General features: G+C 33.5%; 1 long non-coding RNA gene across 2 annotated transcripts in view; it reads right to left on the reverse strand.

Annotated features, from left to right (window-relative positions):
* The window catches only part of LOC129004211 (uncharacterized), a 119813-nt gene that overhangs the window by 18890 nt on the left and 83523 nt on the right, over positions 1-17400 (reverse strand). For both annotated transcript variants that reach the window (XR_008491682.1, XR_008491683.1), the window contains exon 4: positions 9111-9179. This is a non-coding gene — a long non-coding RNA (uncharacterized LOC129004211). The remainder of the gene's footprint in view (positions 1-9110; positions 9180-17400) is intronic.

Raw genomic sequence — 17400 nt, forward strand, 5'->3', positions numbered from 1 at the left:
ACTGCGGGATTAAGTGGTTAGACTGAAACACTTCAGTCCTGGTAAGAGGACTAGGATCAAATTACCATCATTCACCAACGGTTTTTAGCAGAATAATACTGATACTCGATGTTTCAGGATCCATTTCATGCTCCAAAATTAATTAAAAAAGATCAATTAAAGACTCACGAATATACCTCATCCCTCAAAATGAAAATAAATATAAATGGTATTGATAGAACAAACAACATGTTTATCTATACTATTATAAAGAAGAGGAGGTGTCTGTCTGTCTGTCTGCGTGTGTGATTGTATGAGATAAACTAAAAAACAACTTAACCGACTGGGCTCAAATTGTACAAAAATAAAGCTACAGCTCCGAGGATACATTTAGAACTATTCCGGCATCGATATTGACCTAGGACTTTGCCCCGTAGGCTTTCAAATTTATGAGGTGAGAGTTTAAAAAGTAACTAAATATTGATTGGTCTTCGTGGTAACAAAGAACAAACCCACAAAGTTTAAATGTAAACAAGCAGAACTGTCAAATGAATTTTGATTTTACATTTCCAAACAACTGGCTCAAACATATTAAATATTAGAACACGAATATTAGAACAGAAAGGTTAAGGATCATAAATATAAAATGTTATGTTCCTCGCCCAAATGTAAACATTATCTAACATTACTTAAATGGAGCTGTCAAACCATACCTATGCTAATGTCATTTCATTAATATATGATTCTTTCATTTACTTCATTTGTGCATGTTTATGATCTATACTGAGTCTGTTCTTATATTTTTGAAATGCTGTAATAATATTTTACAGGAAATTCATTGTGAAATACATTATTAATGGATAGGCCTATAGGAAATGATTAAGATTCTGTCATTATCGCCGTATTAACCTAGGCTCTTATTATGAGTTGTATGAGAATTATTTTTCGGATATATTTTTGTGAATACAGTAATATAAAAGCCCTGCCGCAGCAAACCTTCAGACTATGCGAATTTCCATCTGCCTGATTATAATTTCACTAAAATATGTTAGAATATTACACTACAGACAGGTTTGTAACTATTGTGATAGCTTTTTATTTTCAATACAAACCATTCAACATGTTATTTGATTACACCATAAAATCTATCATTGATTTTTAATCCTATGTAGCCTTAAATAAGTGTTCACAGTCTGAGTTAACAAAACCATACTATTATCAAGTAAAGTAATACAGTTCAATATAGTTTCTAAATTAAATGGTAGGAGTGAAACCATTTTTAAGGCATTTTCAAAGAACCAACATTATCTCTTTAGCATACTGACCAGGTTGCAAGGCACGGGTATAGCTGCTAGTATCTTTATAAACTAGGATAGTGGTGAAAAAGAAGTTAATTAGTTTCTTAACAAGATAACTTATAATTCAGACCAATGTAACTATTTACAAATCAACACCCAACACACGTTTATGTGTTTGGCAAAGGGTTCCTCAATAATTACAACTTGTCAAAGTAATCAAACTGCGAATTCTGGTAGGGTCTAGGAGGCAGAAGAGCAATTTCAATATGTATGAGGTTTCAGGTGAATGCTCCTAAATAGAGTTGGGGATAAAATAGAGTCAACACTATGCAAATTCAACGGCAAGTTACCACTCTACGGTCGTTGGTTGCTACTTATATAACTCAATACATAGACTTATATATAGACTATAAGATTATTCAACTTGAGATGAATATTTATTCATCTCATGGATAGATGAATATCTTATAGACATTTGTAAAATTGAAGTGTCTGTCTTTCCATCAAGCAAAACCCCACTGAACTAATTAAACTGAAATAATACGCAAAGAAAGCTACTGCACCAATACGTTAAATATTTACCATGATGATATTTCAATTTAGGGATTCTTACCAAGCCTGGACAAATTGAGGTGGATGTTTTAAAAGTAAACCTGCAATGGTAACGCAACTCCCACCATTTAAATTCGATTTGTTAAAGATTCTTAAGTTTAATCAAAGAAAAGTCCACGAAACCACGTTGTAACTGAGTTTTATTATATCGATGGTATGGCAGTGAACTTTTTATATTGATTTAACGAAGTGCACTCTAAACTTATACCGCCATAGGTTTTACTATAATTATGTGTATCAATTACTTTACTTTTGGCTGAATATTCGCGTTGCATACGGTTTAAGAGCGTAAAAAATTTACGTCAAATGTTCTAATAGGGATTTAATTCCCTACAACTTCAGTGAATATGAATTTACCTATTTTTATTGGTTTAAGGTTAAATCCATATAACGAGAATAAATACGCAGTTAAAGTATAATTAACTGAGTATGATTAACAAGTGCTACACATTTACACTCAAGTTTGTTCTTTCTGATGACTTCACAACATACAGTGTGGAAACCATATGTCACATGACCCCAATATTTACTTAACTGATTTAACACGTAAGGTTTTTCTTGTTTTCACTCAAATATTGGCAATGGCGGTGATTAAAGCATCACTCTGGACTTTTCTAGTTTTTTTTGTGTATTTACTAAAGTATTCGTCATTGTATTGCGTCTTAATTGATACCAATTAACTTGATTGGGTTAGTTTAGTGAAATATATTATTTTCTTAATCGTGATGATGATTTTACTCATATTTAGGGTTCTTTTGCAGTTTATTTCTATGCATGCTAATTTCGTACATGCCTATTTCAATAACGAACCGATTCCTTTCAGCGTAGGTTAAGTTCGTTCGTAAACTACTTAATACCTAATTTTTCAACAAAATCTAGAAAGGAATCGATATTTTGAACGAAGCCGAACTAATTTTAATTGATGCCAATTGATTCCATACAGTTATATACAATTGTAATTCCTGAATTTAAACTGCCTTCACCAAGGATCAGTTTTGTTTCCGGTTCTATGTCAACTTAGCGCAGTTCTGATGTAGACGGTTGGGAGTAGATTCAATACCGTAGAAGAAAAAAAAAACAACTACAATGAATATTTTCTGTGACTACGTTCCTCAAAGGCTCTCCATATCTTCCATATTACTGTATGCTTTTTTAATGAGACTACACTCATTGGCAAATCACAGGTTAAAAAACAAAACACACCAATTCAGGTGTTCAAATAATAAAAATTTACTTAGTAAATCATATACTGAATATTTGTGTCATAACCTGAAGAAAAGTATCAATTAAAGTTAATTACAACAATCAGTTCCAAAACATTGTTTTTGCTGCTAAAACATAAAGTGAGCGAACTACAACGTTTGACAGGTTTCAACGCAACAAATGAAACGTCAAACTCGTTTGAGGTTCAAAAGCATAAGTGTAAAAGAGTAAAGCAATCCTTTGAAAAGTTAAAATGACTGTAAACAGGAAAGTATTTAGTAAAATAATATAAATAATCTGAAAAGGTTTTGTGTGATTGTTGTGTGACTATGTTTATCGTTAATGACGACAGGTTTTGATGTTTTATTCGTTTGTGACTTTACTTTACATGTAGCAATTATTTAATATCTTTTGAAATGTAGATGGGATTATAAATGGAAGTAATATAAGCATCTTTAAGCTCAGTTTATTTAAAATGAAAACACTGTTTACATACAACAACTCAGTTATAATGAACATTTTGTTTTGCAGAACATCTTTATCGTAATGACGAATTCGGAGAAACCCCGTAAGCGAGTTTCCCGGTGATGTGTACTGAAATTAAAATGTAACCATTCATTAGTAACAGGGAATAAAACATTCGGGTTACTTGTTGACGTCCCCAGGACATTGAGATGTCTGCAATGACAATGACAAAGATATGTATTTAAAAATAGTCATTCCTATTATACAGGGTTAGTAAAAAGTCTAGAGTCCCCTGTAAATTTTTTTAACGGCCCATTCTAGAAAAACTTAACTCGGCACACCTTTATGGCATGTTTAGAAGTATCTTTTGGGCATAACCGCCCTTGGTGTACATCCCCAAAATAGGGGATTTTGGGCGAAACGCGAAAATTTCTTCTAAAGATTTCAACAGACTGCCATATTTTACTGTGTTAAGATAGATACCTCTAGTTTGCATTGTTAGTTTTTTTTATCACGACCTTAAAAATGAGGGGTCCCTAGATGGGGCTTAACATTTCAAAATTGTGAGTTTCCCCCCAAAATCCCCCATTTTGGGTTTGCGAACCAAGTAGCAATTAGGCTCAAAAAGTACTTCATAACATGCCATAAAGGTGTGCAGAGTTTAGTTTTTCTACTGTGAGCCATTACAAAATTTACAGGGGTTCTCCTGACTTGGAAAGCTGTAAGTTGAATTTTACTTCTTAGAATTTCAATTGGCTGCCATTTTTTACTGGATTGAGATAGAGACCTCCAGTTTACGTTGTCGGTTCTCTTTTATCAGGACCTTCAAAAAGAGGGGTCACTCGATGGGTTTTACCATTTGAAACTTTTGTGTTTCCTCCCAAATCCCCCATTTTGGGGATGTACACCACATGGCGGTAATACTCAAAAAGTACTTCATAACATGCCATAAAGGTGTGCCGAGTTTAGTTTCCTAGTGTGGGCCGTTAAAAATCAACAGGGGGTCTCCAGACTTTTTACTAACCCTGTATGTAAAAATATAATTATAAGGGATTTGTTTTTCTAAAATATTAGGCTAAAATAAAAATTATTTCAGTAACATCTATAAAACAGTAACATGTGTCAACGTTAACAATACAAGAATAATGTTACTACACATTTTGAACTCGGGAAAGAATATTGAAAATTTCATTTTCAAGATAAAACCCTAAGTTATTTTACTGACCATTTAGTTGGATGTTTGAAAATCTCCTACAACTCCATCCATATATGTTTATTTTCCCTTATTATGAAACCTTATCACGTAAATGTAAAACATGCCAATTTTGGATGTTGTAAATTCAGCAAGTACATAGTAAGAATACTGTTAAGACAAAGCATATAGAGAATATACAAAACATTATATTTTACAACTTTAAAATAGCTTCTAAAAGTTTCATTATTTGCGATTTGGGAAATACAGAATAGAGTTGCATTCAACCATTCATAAGTGCACTAAAATAAGCTTTATATGGAGGTAGATCTCTTATACAAAGACAGATGTAGTATAATGCCTTTTGTGTTTTCACGTTGTTGTGGAGCTTCCACTCAAGATTTGCTCCGAAGCACCGGGCTCATTGGTGTTAGGCAGGATTTGAACGCGTGCCTCTGCAGCGAGTGCACTCACTATATCAGCCTGCCTCAAAAAAGGTAGATCTATTTACCTAATAATCCATAGAAATCTTACCTCAAAACAAATCTTATAACTATATTTCCACCTCAGTGTACCAAACAAACAAACCACTCTATTCAACAACCCAGACAGAATTGATCGCAGTTAGTTATTTTTGGAAGGAGTCCAGGAAAACGTCTCCCAATAACGATTCAGATATGCAAGGGCGGCACCCGGGGCTGTAAATATAACAAACAATATCACAATATCACAATATCTGCAGCGGCCCACAATATCGGGGATCAACATCACTGTTTGTTTGACACAGCGGTGGTGTTTTGTCCATCACCTGTAAATTAACCGGGGACAAAAATGTTACGTTTGTCAACTAATGGAATTGCGTTTTCATTAATTAAATTAAAACGAAATGTTTGCAAATTGGATTTTTTGCAAGGCTTCGAGTGATTCTTGTAAACTAGTCGACAATTCCAATCGAGTACTAAATAATATATTATATTCACTTAGTATTGAGGCTTATTTGTTACTCGAACTCATTTTTGACAATTTATTTTTTTACCGTGATACTTCGGATTGTATATCTCCAAAAGAAGCTATATTTTTATCGCTTGAATAATTAAGGGGTTGGCGTTTTACGAAGAATGGTTGAGATAATCGTTTATAGTAGGTATAAATAATTCTAGGAATATATCAACATCGAGAAGAAATATCTACCTGGATGAGTAATTTCATACCATATACTAAATATAAAACATAATAAAACATAGATAAAACATAATTTGCATCCTACATAATCATTTAGATTAATGAATAAAAAAAATTTAATTATTCACATTCCCAAGAAAATTAACTTAAAACTCACAAATGTCACAAAATCTTCGAGATCTAAAGTAATCTATACACACTTATAAAACAAGTATTACAAACTTATTTCACAAAATAAAACAAGTTTATTTAGTTAACTACTTTATTAGTGTACTACTAATTTATTAGTTAACTACTTTTAACAAAATAATATACAGTAAATCAATCGAATGAGCAATAGGGTATGAACAGCGCGCATAATGCTTTACCGAATCAAGCAAGCTCAGTTTAATAATGCAGTACAATAAGATTTATAACACAATACGATCAGCATATATCATCGCAGAACAGCGTTTGAGCTCTGTTTGAAAGGTTTTGTTTGCTGGCTGTTTTGACTGTGGAGAATAATAGCGTCTCTTTGCACTTCCAAAAATATTGTAAAATGCTATTTGTATTGTTGGAAAATAGGAAACCCCGTATAACAATTCCTACAATTTAAAAAAACGGACACACAATATTGGTATTAAACATTTATTTAGCTAACCAAGGATTAAGATACAGCAGGCAGATCTATTTCAAGTTCTAAGAAATTATCATTACATCTCTAATCCGAGCAAAGAACGGGCACATCACATATTTATAAGATATATCTTTTAAAATATATCTTTTAACGTTTTATTGAAAATCAAGGTTTTTAATAAATTGTTTTAGTGTTACAGATTGTAAGTTAATGTAGTTAAATATAAGACTGAACTGCAATCGTTAATTCGTTAGGACCACGGCCATTTTGAAAGTGGCCCTCTAATGGTTCAATTTTGAAATGTACCACAGTTTCCTCTGTTTGTAGGGCCAGCTTCAGGTACATATGTAGAGTTTATCAGTTAGTAGTTAATATCGTCAGAAGTACACGTTACAACATGTTAACTACTGATCAACTCTACACTATGTACCTGAAGCTGACGACGGTGTTTTAACACCGAAACATGTCCTGAATTGACATATTTGATTGAGATGTGACGGGATTACGTAAGTAATTTAGTCTTACATTGTGTCAATCAGTCAAGGGGCTACACACTTGGATTTTAGTACAAAATACGATGAATTGTCTATCTAACATTGATGGGGATGTTAATTTATATTTAAAAAATCTGACGATTGTATATATCATCATACAACATTATAGATCATCATTGGTGTAAAATAAAATGAAGCCGTACCAAACATTAATGGAAAAAGTAAAATATGCCCTATTTGAAATTTTTGGTCAAAGCTGTCCATTGGGATGGCCACTTCAGTATACAAAAGACAATGAATTGTCTATCTATCATTGTTGTATAAAACATTATTTGATGACTTTATAACCCATATATTCTATGCAGATTTCACACGCGGTCTATTTTCCTTTTGCAACAGTTGTAATATAGAAAAAAACCTGTATGAAAACTTGTCTGATGTCATATTACATTACAGCCCGCTTGAAGCTTACACTTTGACGCCGTGTAAAAGAGTTTCCTACAGTCAACACCGTCCCTCCCCTGAAGTAATTAGTAGCCTTGTAGTTAGTTGTAAGCGTTGAGCAAATTATATTCGTTTGTTCTTTTGTCACGAGTCTAGAGAGATTTCATTATCAGAATTTGTCCCTGCGAGTTTGTCATGTAAATTACAGATGCAAAAGGCATAGCAGTTTATTTGACGCGTTTCGCATTCAGTCACTTTACTATTCTGTTGAATTATTATTGTTAGTAATAGCTTGCACGTTGTTTTACCAAACTTCAACTAAATGAATGATAATGTACGAAATTAATTTTTTTGTCTTTCCACGCCATTGTCACGTTTTGAAAGGGAACGTTTCCAACTCTGGTCTTGTTACTATCTAACGTCTACCTTTTTGTTAGATAGCAACATTAATAGACAATCAAATGACAAATAACATTAATTGAGTCCATTAACAATCTCGCTTGGAATCGAACCAGTGACCTTGAGATTTGAAGGCGAGCACTAAAACCACTCGGCCAAGCAGACAGTTCTGCATTGTTAAAATAACCATTATTTGTACAGTATTTAGTTTAATTTATGTGCATAGTAATATTTTTTTCATTTTCATTTTTCACACTATATTTAAATTTATTGATTGCTATGCATGAATGAGTAAATATTTCAGTACTTGTAGTTCATTCATATTTCTTTATCAATGTAGCATTGGTTTGTTAAAGACTAGCCCTAAAATTAATTATCAATTAAGTTAATGAATGGATTAAAAATTTTGAGTATTTTGATACCTTAACGTGGGCTGTTTTCTAAATACTAGTAATTATTCGCAGTAGGTATATGCTTACAATAAAGAAAAACTACGAAATTTTGTAACATATATATTAACAAACGCAACTGTCAAAATTGAGTAAATATAAGCTTATCTTTTTACTCTATTGCATCGATTTTAGCACATTCCAATACATAAACATGTCATGAAGCGCAACTGACGAATAATATGTTTTTCGTTATGATTTGGAGTGAAAACTAATGGGTTTCAATGGGGTTTTCGTTATTTGATTTGGATGACAGTAAGCACGAATATATACTATTATTGTGAAAAGTGTTGCTTACTTATTGTCAAATGGTTTACCAATAATTTTGATGAGATGGTACCAACCATTTTGCTTAAACTAGTTTATGAGTGCTATCTGTGTTCATCCTAATCAGGTATTTACACAATGTTCATATTTTTTAAAGTATTACTTACTCATTCTCATATATTGATAACATTTTGGTTGAACCGAATATGTTTACTCAGAATTGATTTCCTTCTCCTGGACCTTAATTTATATTCAAAGACAATATTCGTTACATCGAATCAACCTTTGCAGTAGTCATACTACATGTTTCGCAGCGACTTCCACATCTTCTGGTGAATCCTCCTGCACGATTGATCACATGAAGATGAGAGGATACACCTTGAAATATGTCGTGTGCGACAACTTCAAAGGATAATTCGAGGTAACGAATATTTTAACAATAATTTTTAGGTTTTTGAGGCTCTACAACAAAAATAAACACAGTTGATGATATTAGGTGGTTCTTACCGCAACAATGGGCTGGGAAGGTACAATGCGCATAGTCTCAGCTAACTAGGACATGCTCGCTCACCACACCTGTAACAAGACCGAACGTTGAGGGAGGAGCTCTTATATCCAGCAGGGAGGAGCACGGGGCGCAGGCCTAGCCTGGGGTGCTCATCAAACTGCAACTGTAAATAAACAATTAAATTTAGTCTCAACTCTTGTTCACTTCGATCGTAATTTCTTTTCGTTGTTTTTGTCTGACTGAAAAAAAACATTCAGCAGTAAAGGCGCTGAGGGCTGGGTGGTGGGTTGTGAACGGAACAAGGCAGATCAACCAGTCATTGAATAAGTACAATGTACATGCAAAATACATACAAAATGAGAAGTATACTAAAAATATACCACAACCATTCATTACACCTCATTCACCTTCTTTACAATACCTTTTACTAAATTTATATAAATAAAAATGAACCCCTTATTTTAAAACTTTTTGGTATTCCATAACTCGAGAACGAGTACACCGAATTGGATGATTCTTTTTTCGTTGTGTTCCTTAGTACCAGGGGAAGCCTTTTATGTAAGGACGTATTATGGGCTTTTAAGGATTTTATTTGTGTTCCAGGAAATTGAAATATTTGAATCCAACCTCTAGTTTAATTAGCCAACAAGTTGAAACTGTTACTCGACTAAACATTAATACAGTTTTATGTAATTGCTTAGTGTGAAATATTTTTTCCAAATTTGATCACAATAAAACTACATAAGTTTATTTATTTTCTATAAAAATAACATAGTACTTTTACATTTTCAGTTTTTTGAAATGTTCTCAGTAGCCAGGAGATGTGCAGCAAATCTTCAATATACTAAATTTTGCGTTTTCCAAACTTTAAATGTAATTCAGAAAGACATTAAAAATTTTTATGTTTTGGGGGTAAAAAATGGGGAAACCTAAAATCTGCTAAACTAACACTATACATCGGTAAAGTACTAACTTATTGGACGGTACTCAATATACGTTGGAATTTCCATTGAATCAGGTCAAATAGAAGATTATCAGTCAAGTCCACTATAGCCGTGAGCCGTGTAATGTGCTGAGGAGTTAAGAATCAATCCAGTACCACGATGCGCCATTGTCCATTGAATTCCACACAATAGAGGCCTTCTCTAGTATCTGGTTAATCGCGTTGACCATTCAACGAATTTCATACCAAACGGTGTTTCCTAATTGAAAATTTCGTCTGTTTAATTCTCTCCTACATAGATTGGACGCGATTTGCGTTTGCACATTTGGTTTTATTGACTCTATTTTATAAGTTTAGAGGATTTATCTAAGTAATTAGCTGGTCACCAATGTGATCCTGTGAAGGACCATTATCTTTTTGATGGTTATAAACTGGACCCGTCTCTTCCCGATCATCTAGTTGTTAATACATCCATTTTTAACAGATATTATTTATTTTTTCTTTAACCTTATATAATTGAATGAACGAAGTGAATTCTCATACTGGTGTAAAATGCATCTCATGTAAATCCAAAAACTCGAGAATGACTACGTATATGAAGTTGATGTTTTGCACAAAGGTTCTTTATCATATTATCTTGGTTAAGTTCGTTATTGGAGATTATTTGTTCAGTAATAATTATAAAATCCTAAAAAAACCATTTTAATTTTCCCCCATAAGAATAACATTAGGAGCTACCTTCTTCTTCTTTTTTTTTGTTTACATTTTACGACCAACAACTTTGTTGTGAATTCTAGAGACCAAAGAGACCGAAGTGAATTCTATTATTTATTTCATCCATGGAGTAGACAGTGTAGGTATATTATATTAGTCAATGGTTTTATATGCATAATAAATCTTTAAATTATAATTATTAAAAAAAAATATTCATCTGAGGAAATAAATATGGGATTTAAAAATATCCACTCAAATGTATTATAATCGATAAAAATATTTTAGGTATTTACATGTTTTAACTTTTTACATGTGTTTATGTTGTTTGTTTAGTAGGCTTGAATTAAGACCTTACCTTAGTCCTTGGGCCAAACTTCATCACTTGGGTGGCATGATGGATTTCTAAAAATAAGTGGTGTTAACATTGTCTTGAGCTTTGTATATTATTAATTTTCAATATTATTGTTATAGCATACTATTAAATGCCTATGCCAATCAGATTTTTCTTAAAGAGACATTTTTTCTAACCATAACATGGTGTCTTTTTTCTTATCGTCGTCACGTCGTCGTCGTCGGTTCGGTTTAGTGATGGGAGAATCGAATACTTTAAAGAATCGAATACAGTGAATTCGTAGCCTCCCCTGTATTCGAATACTTTTACGAATACTTGTATTCGAACGCCTTTGATTATGCAAAGCATGGAAAATGAGTGTGTAATTCTGTTTTCATAATGCAACCGTTCTTTTGGCCACTGTTATTTCGTTTTACAGTAATTTAATTCATTAATATAATTTATTCAATGTAATTTTAAATTATATGATTTTTAAAAGGTAAATTTATTTTAACTTATAATTATTTCATGGTCAGTTACAGTCTTTATTATTAATGTATTATTTTATATTATATTAACTAATTAATATCTTTAATAATATGTCTTATTCATTTGTATGGATAATTTACATCAGATATGCATGTTATTTTGCCATGTAACTACATAAATCGGTTGTAGTTATAATAAATTCTATTCAATTGCCCTCTACCAGTAGTAACCTAATATTTGAAATATCCAATATATTCTAAATGTTAACGATTAATATGTAAATTATAGGGCTAATGGTAAAATTATAACGAATAGATGAAAACAAATGCTGCAGTAAAAACATTAAATAGGTACTCTTACGAATGCTACGGATTCGTAAGATATTCAAAAGGGAATTCAGTAGTTGAAAAAGTGTTGAATACATTTTTGAATTCCCCGAATTCGCTTTCTAGATTCAAGAAATCCTGCAAAATCTGAGGTCAAGAGTATTCACAAAAAAGTATTCGTACGAATCTGAAGTATTCGAATCTACGAATACTCGGGCTGTATTCGAATACTATTCGATTCTGTATTCGATTCTCCCATCACTAGTTCGGTTGTGTTTTCTTTTCTTTGTTGTGTTTTCTCTGTTGGTTCTTGGCTAGGTGTTGTTTTGTTGGTTTTTGGGTGCTGTAATATAAAATAGTGGAAGATTTTTGGGGTACAGTTTCTTAACTGGGCTACGCTATTATTGATTGAAACTAGCCTACCTATCGATTCGATTAGTAAACCTTCTTGCGATTTTGTTCACCCATGTCAATGGCAAACACTAGATCTAGGCTGGCATGGCCATTGATTGGTTACCCTAAGCAAGGAAGTAACTTTAATTAATCACTGTGTCTGGTTAGGCCTATGTGTTTAAAATATCAATCGTCATTGTTGAGATATGATCTTTCAAGTGTTATTTTGAAACTAGGCCTATAAACGTTATCCGGCAGGGCCTAGGCCTAATTATAAGCTAAGTAAACTTAGATACACTAACAAATTAGGCCTAAAAGTTATCAAGTGTAACTGACAGAGTGTTCCCTATCAAGTTAGAGCCTGCAATCAAAGGTAATAACCTTGGCCTTTTCTACAGTCTTATTTAATTTAAGTTAAAAGGACCTAGGCCTAAGTTAAGTTAATAGATAAATTTCTTATAAACTTAAACTTGGAGAAGTAAGCCTATCTGTGGCCTTAAGCCTGGTTTTTCTAGGCGCGGAGTGTGGAAAAGTGATTAGCAACACTTAATAATTAACAACGATGCACTTCTAGGTAAACAGTTAAGTTAACATTAACTTAAACTTAAATTACCGTACTTTAAGAGGCCTACCTAAGGTAAGAGGAGTCTATATATAAGGTTACATTTCTTTACCTTGATCGCCAAGTGATCCATGTACCGTAAGTCCAAAAACAGGACTACGCACGTTTCGACATCGTCACAACACGATAAGCGTCATTGTAAAATCGTACAAAAACTTTCTAAACCATATGGTCACAGTCTTTCCGACACAAAAAACACATTAGGTACCGGTAGGCCTACCAAAATACACTTAAAAGTAACTTAGGCCTACTAACTTAACTAACTTGTGGTAAGGCGACAGATCTGTGGAAGCCTCAGCTTGCGAGCAGAGATCTGTCGTATTACCACAAATTAGTTAGTAACTTAGGCCTACTTTTAAATGTATTTTTGTTGCTCGGCAGTCGAGCCTCGGCATGCGAGCTTAGTTAGAAGCCTACTTTTAAATGTATTTTTGTACCGGTAATGTGATTTTTGTGTGTGTCGGAAAGACTGTGACGTGACCATATGGTTTAGAAAGTTTTTGTACGATTTGACAATGACACTTTGACGTCGAAATGCGCGTAATCCTATTTTTGGACAGAAAACAACATACAACATGAAGAGGAGTCTGTGTATTGCACTCCGTTTCTGTGCCTAACTTAGGAAACTCCGGCTTATCAGTTTGCAGTAAAGTTTCCATAATTACTGTTCTAAAGCCTAAGTTAGGCTTGAAGCATTCATAGCTCAATCAGAATCTATAAATTGATTCATGTGACAGATTGTTCTAAAAGTCAGTTAGGCCCTAACCTCAGAATTTCTCATTTAGTATGCCTAGGCATGGGTGCAGTGCCGGTAAAACCTGCAATATTTTATAAAATTAATAATATATCGATTATGGTTCGGTTCGATGAATTTTAATAACTTAACTTAACTTAAACCACAGAAAATATACTACTATAACCCAGAATGCCAACCGCATGGTAAAAAGCGTTAAGTACTTTGAGAGAGCTTTGCCTGTCAGTTCGTAGGCAGCGCCACCAGCGTTGCAATGCACTCAGCATAGCAACGCTGGTGGCGCTGCCTACGAATTGACAGGCAAAGCTCTCTCAAAGTAGGGTTGACGCTTTTTACCATGCGGTTGGCATTCTGGGTTATAGTAGTAGGCTATATTTTCTGTGCTTAAACTTACTTAGGCCTACTTAGGTCTAACCCAATAACAAGCAAAAATGATCCAATTTTGATGAAATTTGGTGTAAACGTGTCAACCTAAATTTATTCTAATGGGTTCGCAAACCAGCACGATCTGATTATGGGAACTATGGGGTTTTTATACTTAAGGTAAAAATAAGTTTTTCCCCTATTTAACCTTACAAACACAAAATTTTAAAACTTCTTTCCAAAACTATTTTGTTGAGCTTAAAAAAACAAATAGGCTACGGTAATTTCTTAATGAAGCGTTATTATTCGCCTAATGGTTACCGTGCACAGAGAAAATTCCAAAAAATTGTAAATTTAAAATTTCTATATTATTCTTACGGAGAATAAACAATCAGGCAAATGGAAATTCGCTTAGTCTGCAGGTTTGCTGCGGGGGAGGTATTATTTTAAATTTGAGCGACTAAAAACAGAAGAAATTAAAAATGTTCTAACTGTATGCGGTAATTGACTTAAGTTAGCCTATATTAATAAGGTTTAAGTTGGATTATGATAGTTATTGTTTATTTTGTTTTTAACTTTCATAAAATAAATTTTGATTTTGGTTGAGTTTAAAATCAATACCTAATAGGTAACTCAATTCCACGTTTAAACAACAAAAATATATATTGTAGAAACAATAGCTTTATCGAACCGAACCAAAATCGATATAGGCCCTCTGTATTGATATTTAAATCGATAATATATTGCAGGTTCTCTGCGGAACTGTTCTCCTAGGCATACTTCTATGTTTTGAATTAGCTTAAGTATCATCACCAATCAGTACATAATAAGCTTGATTTTAATATTACCTACACCGAGTTAGGCCTAGGCTTATACTAATGGTTGACAGAGTGAGAAAATAAGCCATGAGTCAAAGTGGGCAATTTTTTGCTTCGCTTTATCCAAATAAGCAACTCCAATGCAGTGTTTTTTTTTTTTTTTTTTTTTTTTTTTTTTTTTAAATAATAGCCTATTGTTAACATAATGAAGTTAACACGTTTGCTACTGCAATAGTACGAAATTTTCCATTCACATGGACCAGCGACGCACATATGTGACGGCCGGTTTCCACCCATAGACTGCCGTCGCATATAAAATAGACTGCCGACGCATATTTGCGTCGGGGTTCTAATGTTATTAAAATGCTTATATCTTTGTAGTGGTCTATTTGAAGGCACTGAATTCCCTGCAGTGGTCTACAGAGATGTCTGACGCACAACTGCGTCGCTTGGTCTGTGGATGTGATGATTGGTGACGTCATATAATAGTTGGAAAAACTGGTCTTTACTTTTCTGCATCACTGTATGTACGTATGCAGTATGTATGCTGCAACATCCTATGTAGCTTTTATATTTGTTCAGTTATAAACTGTTCTTGAATAATCTCTATTTCAAGAATAACTATGATAATTTTCACTATTGTCTTCGCCGTAGACCGAGCGTCGCAAATATGCAACATTACAAAAGGTTATAAAAAATACAAAAAAACAAGAATAATTTATTTACAAACAAGATTGTAGCGTATTACAATGTAAATGATCACTGGTTTACAGGTTTTCGCCCGTGGTCTGTGTGTACTGTTATCCAAGTAACAGCCGGTCTATGTGTAAGATTCAAATGTATACCTCGGTCTGTGGCAATGACCGCGGCGTCGCATATATGCGACGCTCAGTAGCGAACGTGTTAAGTCTATGATATTGCGTACGCCAAGGCCATCTTGAATTGTAGAATTTAAATGGTAGGACCTAGATGTTAAATTAATTATGCTTCTAACATAATATGCCTTAGGTAGGCTAAGCAACAATTTAAAAATATTTCATACTTAACTTGTGACCTTTCCTAGCCCACAGGTCACACATTTAAGGCCTAACTAAGGTAAAAGAAATTCCCAACTTAAGTTACCGTTAGGCCTATATTAAGCAATTAAGGAATAAAATATCTTGGCAATTTACCTTTACATAGCATAGTGGTTGTGGTGGGTTTTTAACGCATGGGATAATAGGATACTATTACTAAAGTAAAGTGTCACCTATTAAATTAGGCCTACCATTACCTAAGCTAATACTTATTACTAATAGCATAGTACCATAGATAATACCGGTAGTAGTAGGGCTTTCTTAGATCCGTAATAACAACAGAAAATTGATATAACGTTGAATGAAATATTTGAATCAATATTTATATCGAACAAACATTTCATGCGATAATATATTCTAGGTACTCTGTGAGACACTTAGTGGTTTCATGCTTACAGCAAGCATCATAAAATAATTGTCTATAGTGCTTTGTTAATCTGATTATTTTTTAATCTTAGCCTGATCCGTTAAAACTCAAAGGAGTGAAATAAGTCTGATTATGTTTTTCTATTGACACGTTCGCTACCGGATTCCGTTTTGAAATTAAAGAATAACGAGTACAGATACACATGAACAATATTTATTTTTACAAAATCTACAACTCTTACACTATTTTTCTAGATAACTCCCGCAATATTTGAGACATTTGTCATAGCGTGGTACAAGTTTGAGTACCGTATACCCTCCTCGTAGAATGTTGCCGCCTGTGTAGTCAACCATGAGGTAACACGTTCTTTCAGCTCTTTATTTATTTTATTTTATTTTACATTTCAACGGAACACTCCATTTTTACAGTTTTGAACAAAATATTAATTAATTCAAGACAATGATGAACATGCGTTATGTATGAACCAAAATAAATACGTGAGGTATTGATGGCAATTACAAAAAAGGCAAATGAATTTTTTGCGTCCAGTTGATGTTAAATTTTGTGCGTGTGAATTGTAGGGTCCCCTTCTACCCTTTTCTTTAGCTTTTTTAATTTCTTGTTTTTGTTTTGCAATATTTATTAAAGGGCAGATAAGGGGATTACAATGGTTTCTATGGGCTACATGCAGTTTAGGATGATGTTGGCATAGAGATACATTAAATGTTGTATAAAAATATTTAATAATTGAAACAGTTTGACAGGTAAGTATGCAGAGTGAAGTGCGGTTTATCTTCATCGCAGATAAACCGCTGACCGCCAAGAAAAGACTTTAGATTGCGAAACAAATGAAAATCGCTTGGATCGAGGTCAGGGCTGTATGGAGGATAGTCAAAAACGTCCCAGCCAAAGCCCTAAAGAAGTGGCTTCGCTCCCCCGGGGAGTAGGGGAATCTTACTTTCCGAACTTACCTCGTATGCGACGCTGCGGTCATTGTCACAAACCAAGGTATACATTTAATATTACACATCTAGAGCTGGTGTCTTTTGGTTCACAATACCTACTCACAGACCATGAACCAGTGATGCAGCAA

This window comes from Macrosteles quadrilineatus, unplaced genomic scaffold, assembly GCF_028750875.1.
Source record: "Macrosteles quadrilineatus isolate MER2022 unplaced genomic scaffold, UCM_ALF_1.0 Scaffold_9__3_contigs__length_116548681, whole genome shotgun sequence".
Classification (NCBI taxonomy): domain Eukaryota; kingdom Metazoa; phylum Arthropoda; class Insecta; order Hemiptera; family Cicadellidae; genus Macrosteles; species Macrosteles quadrilineatus.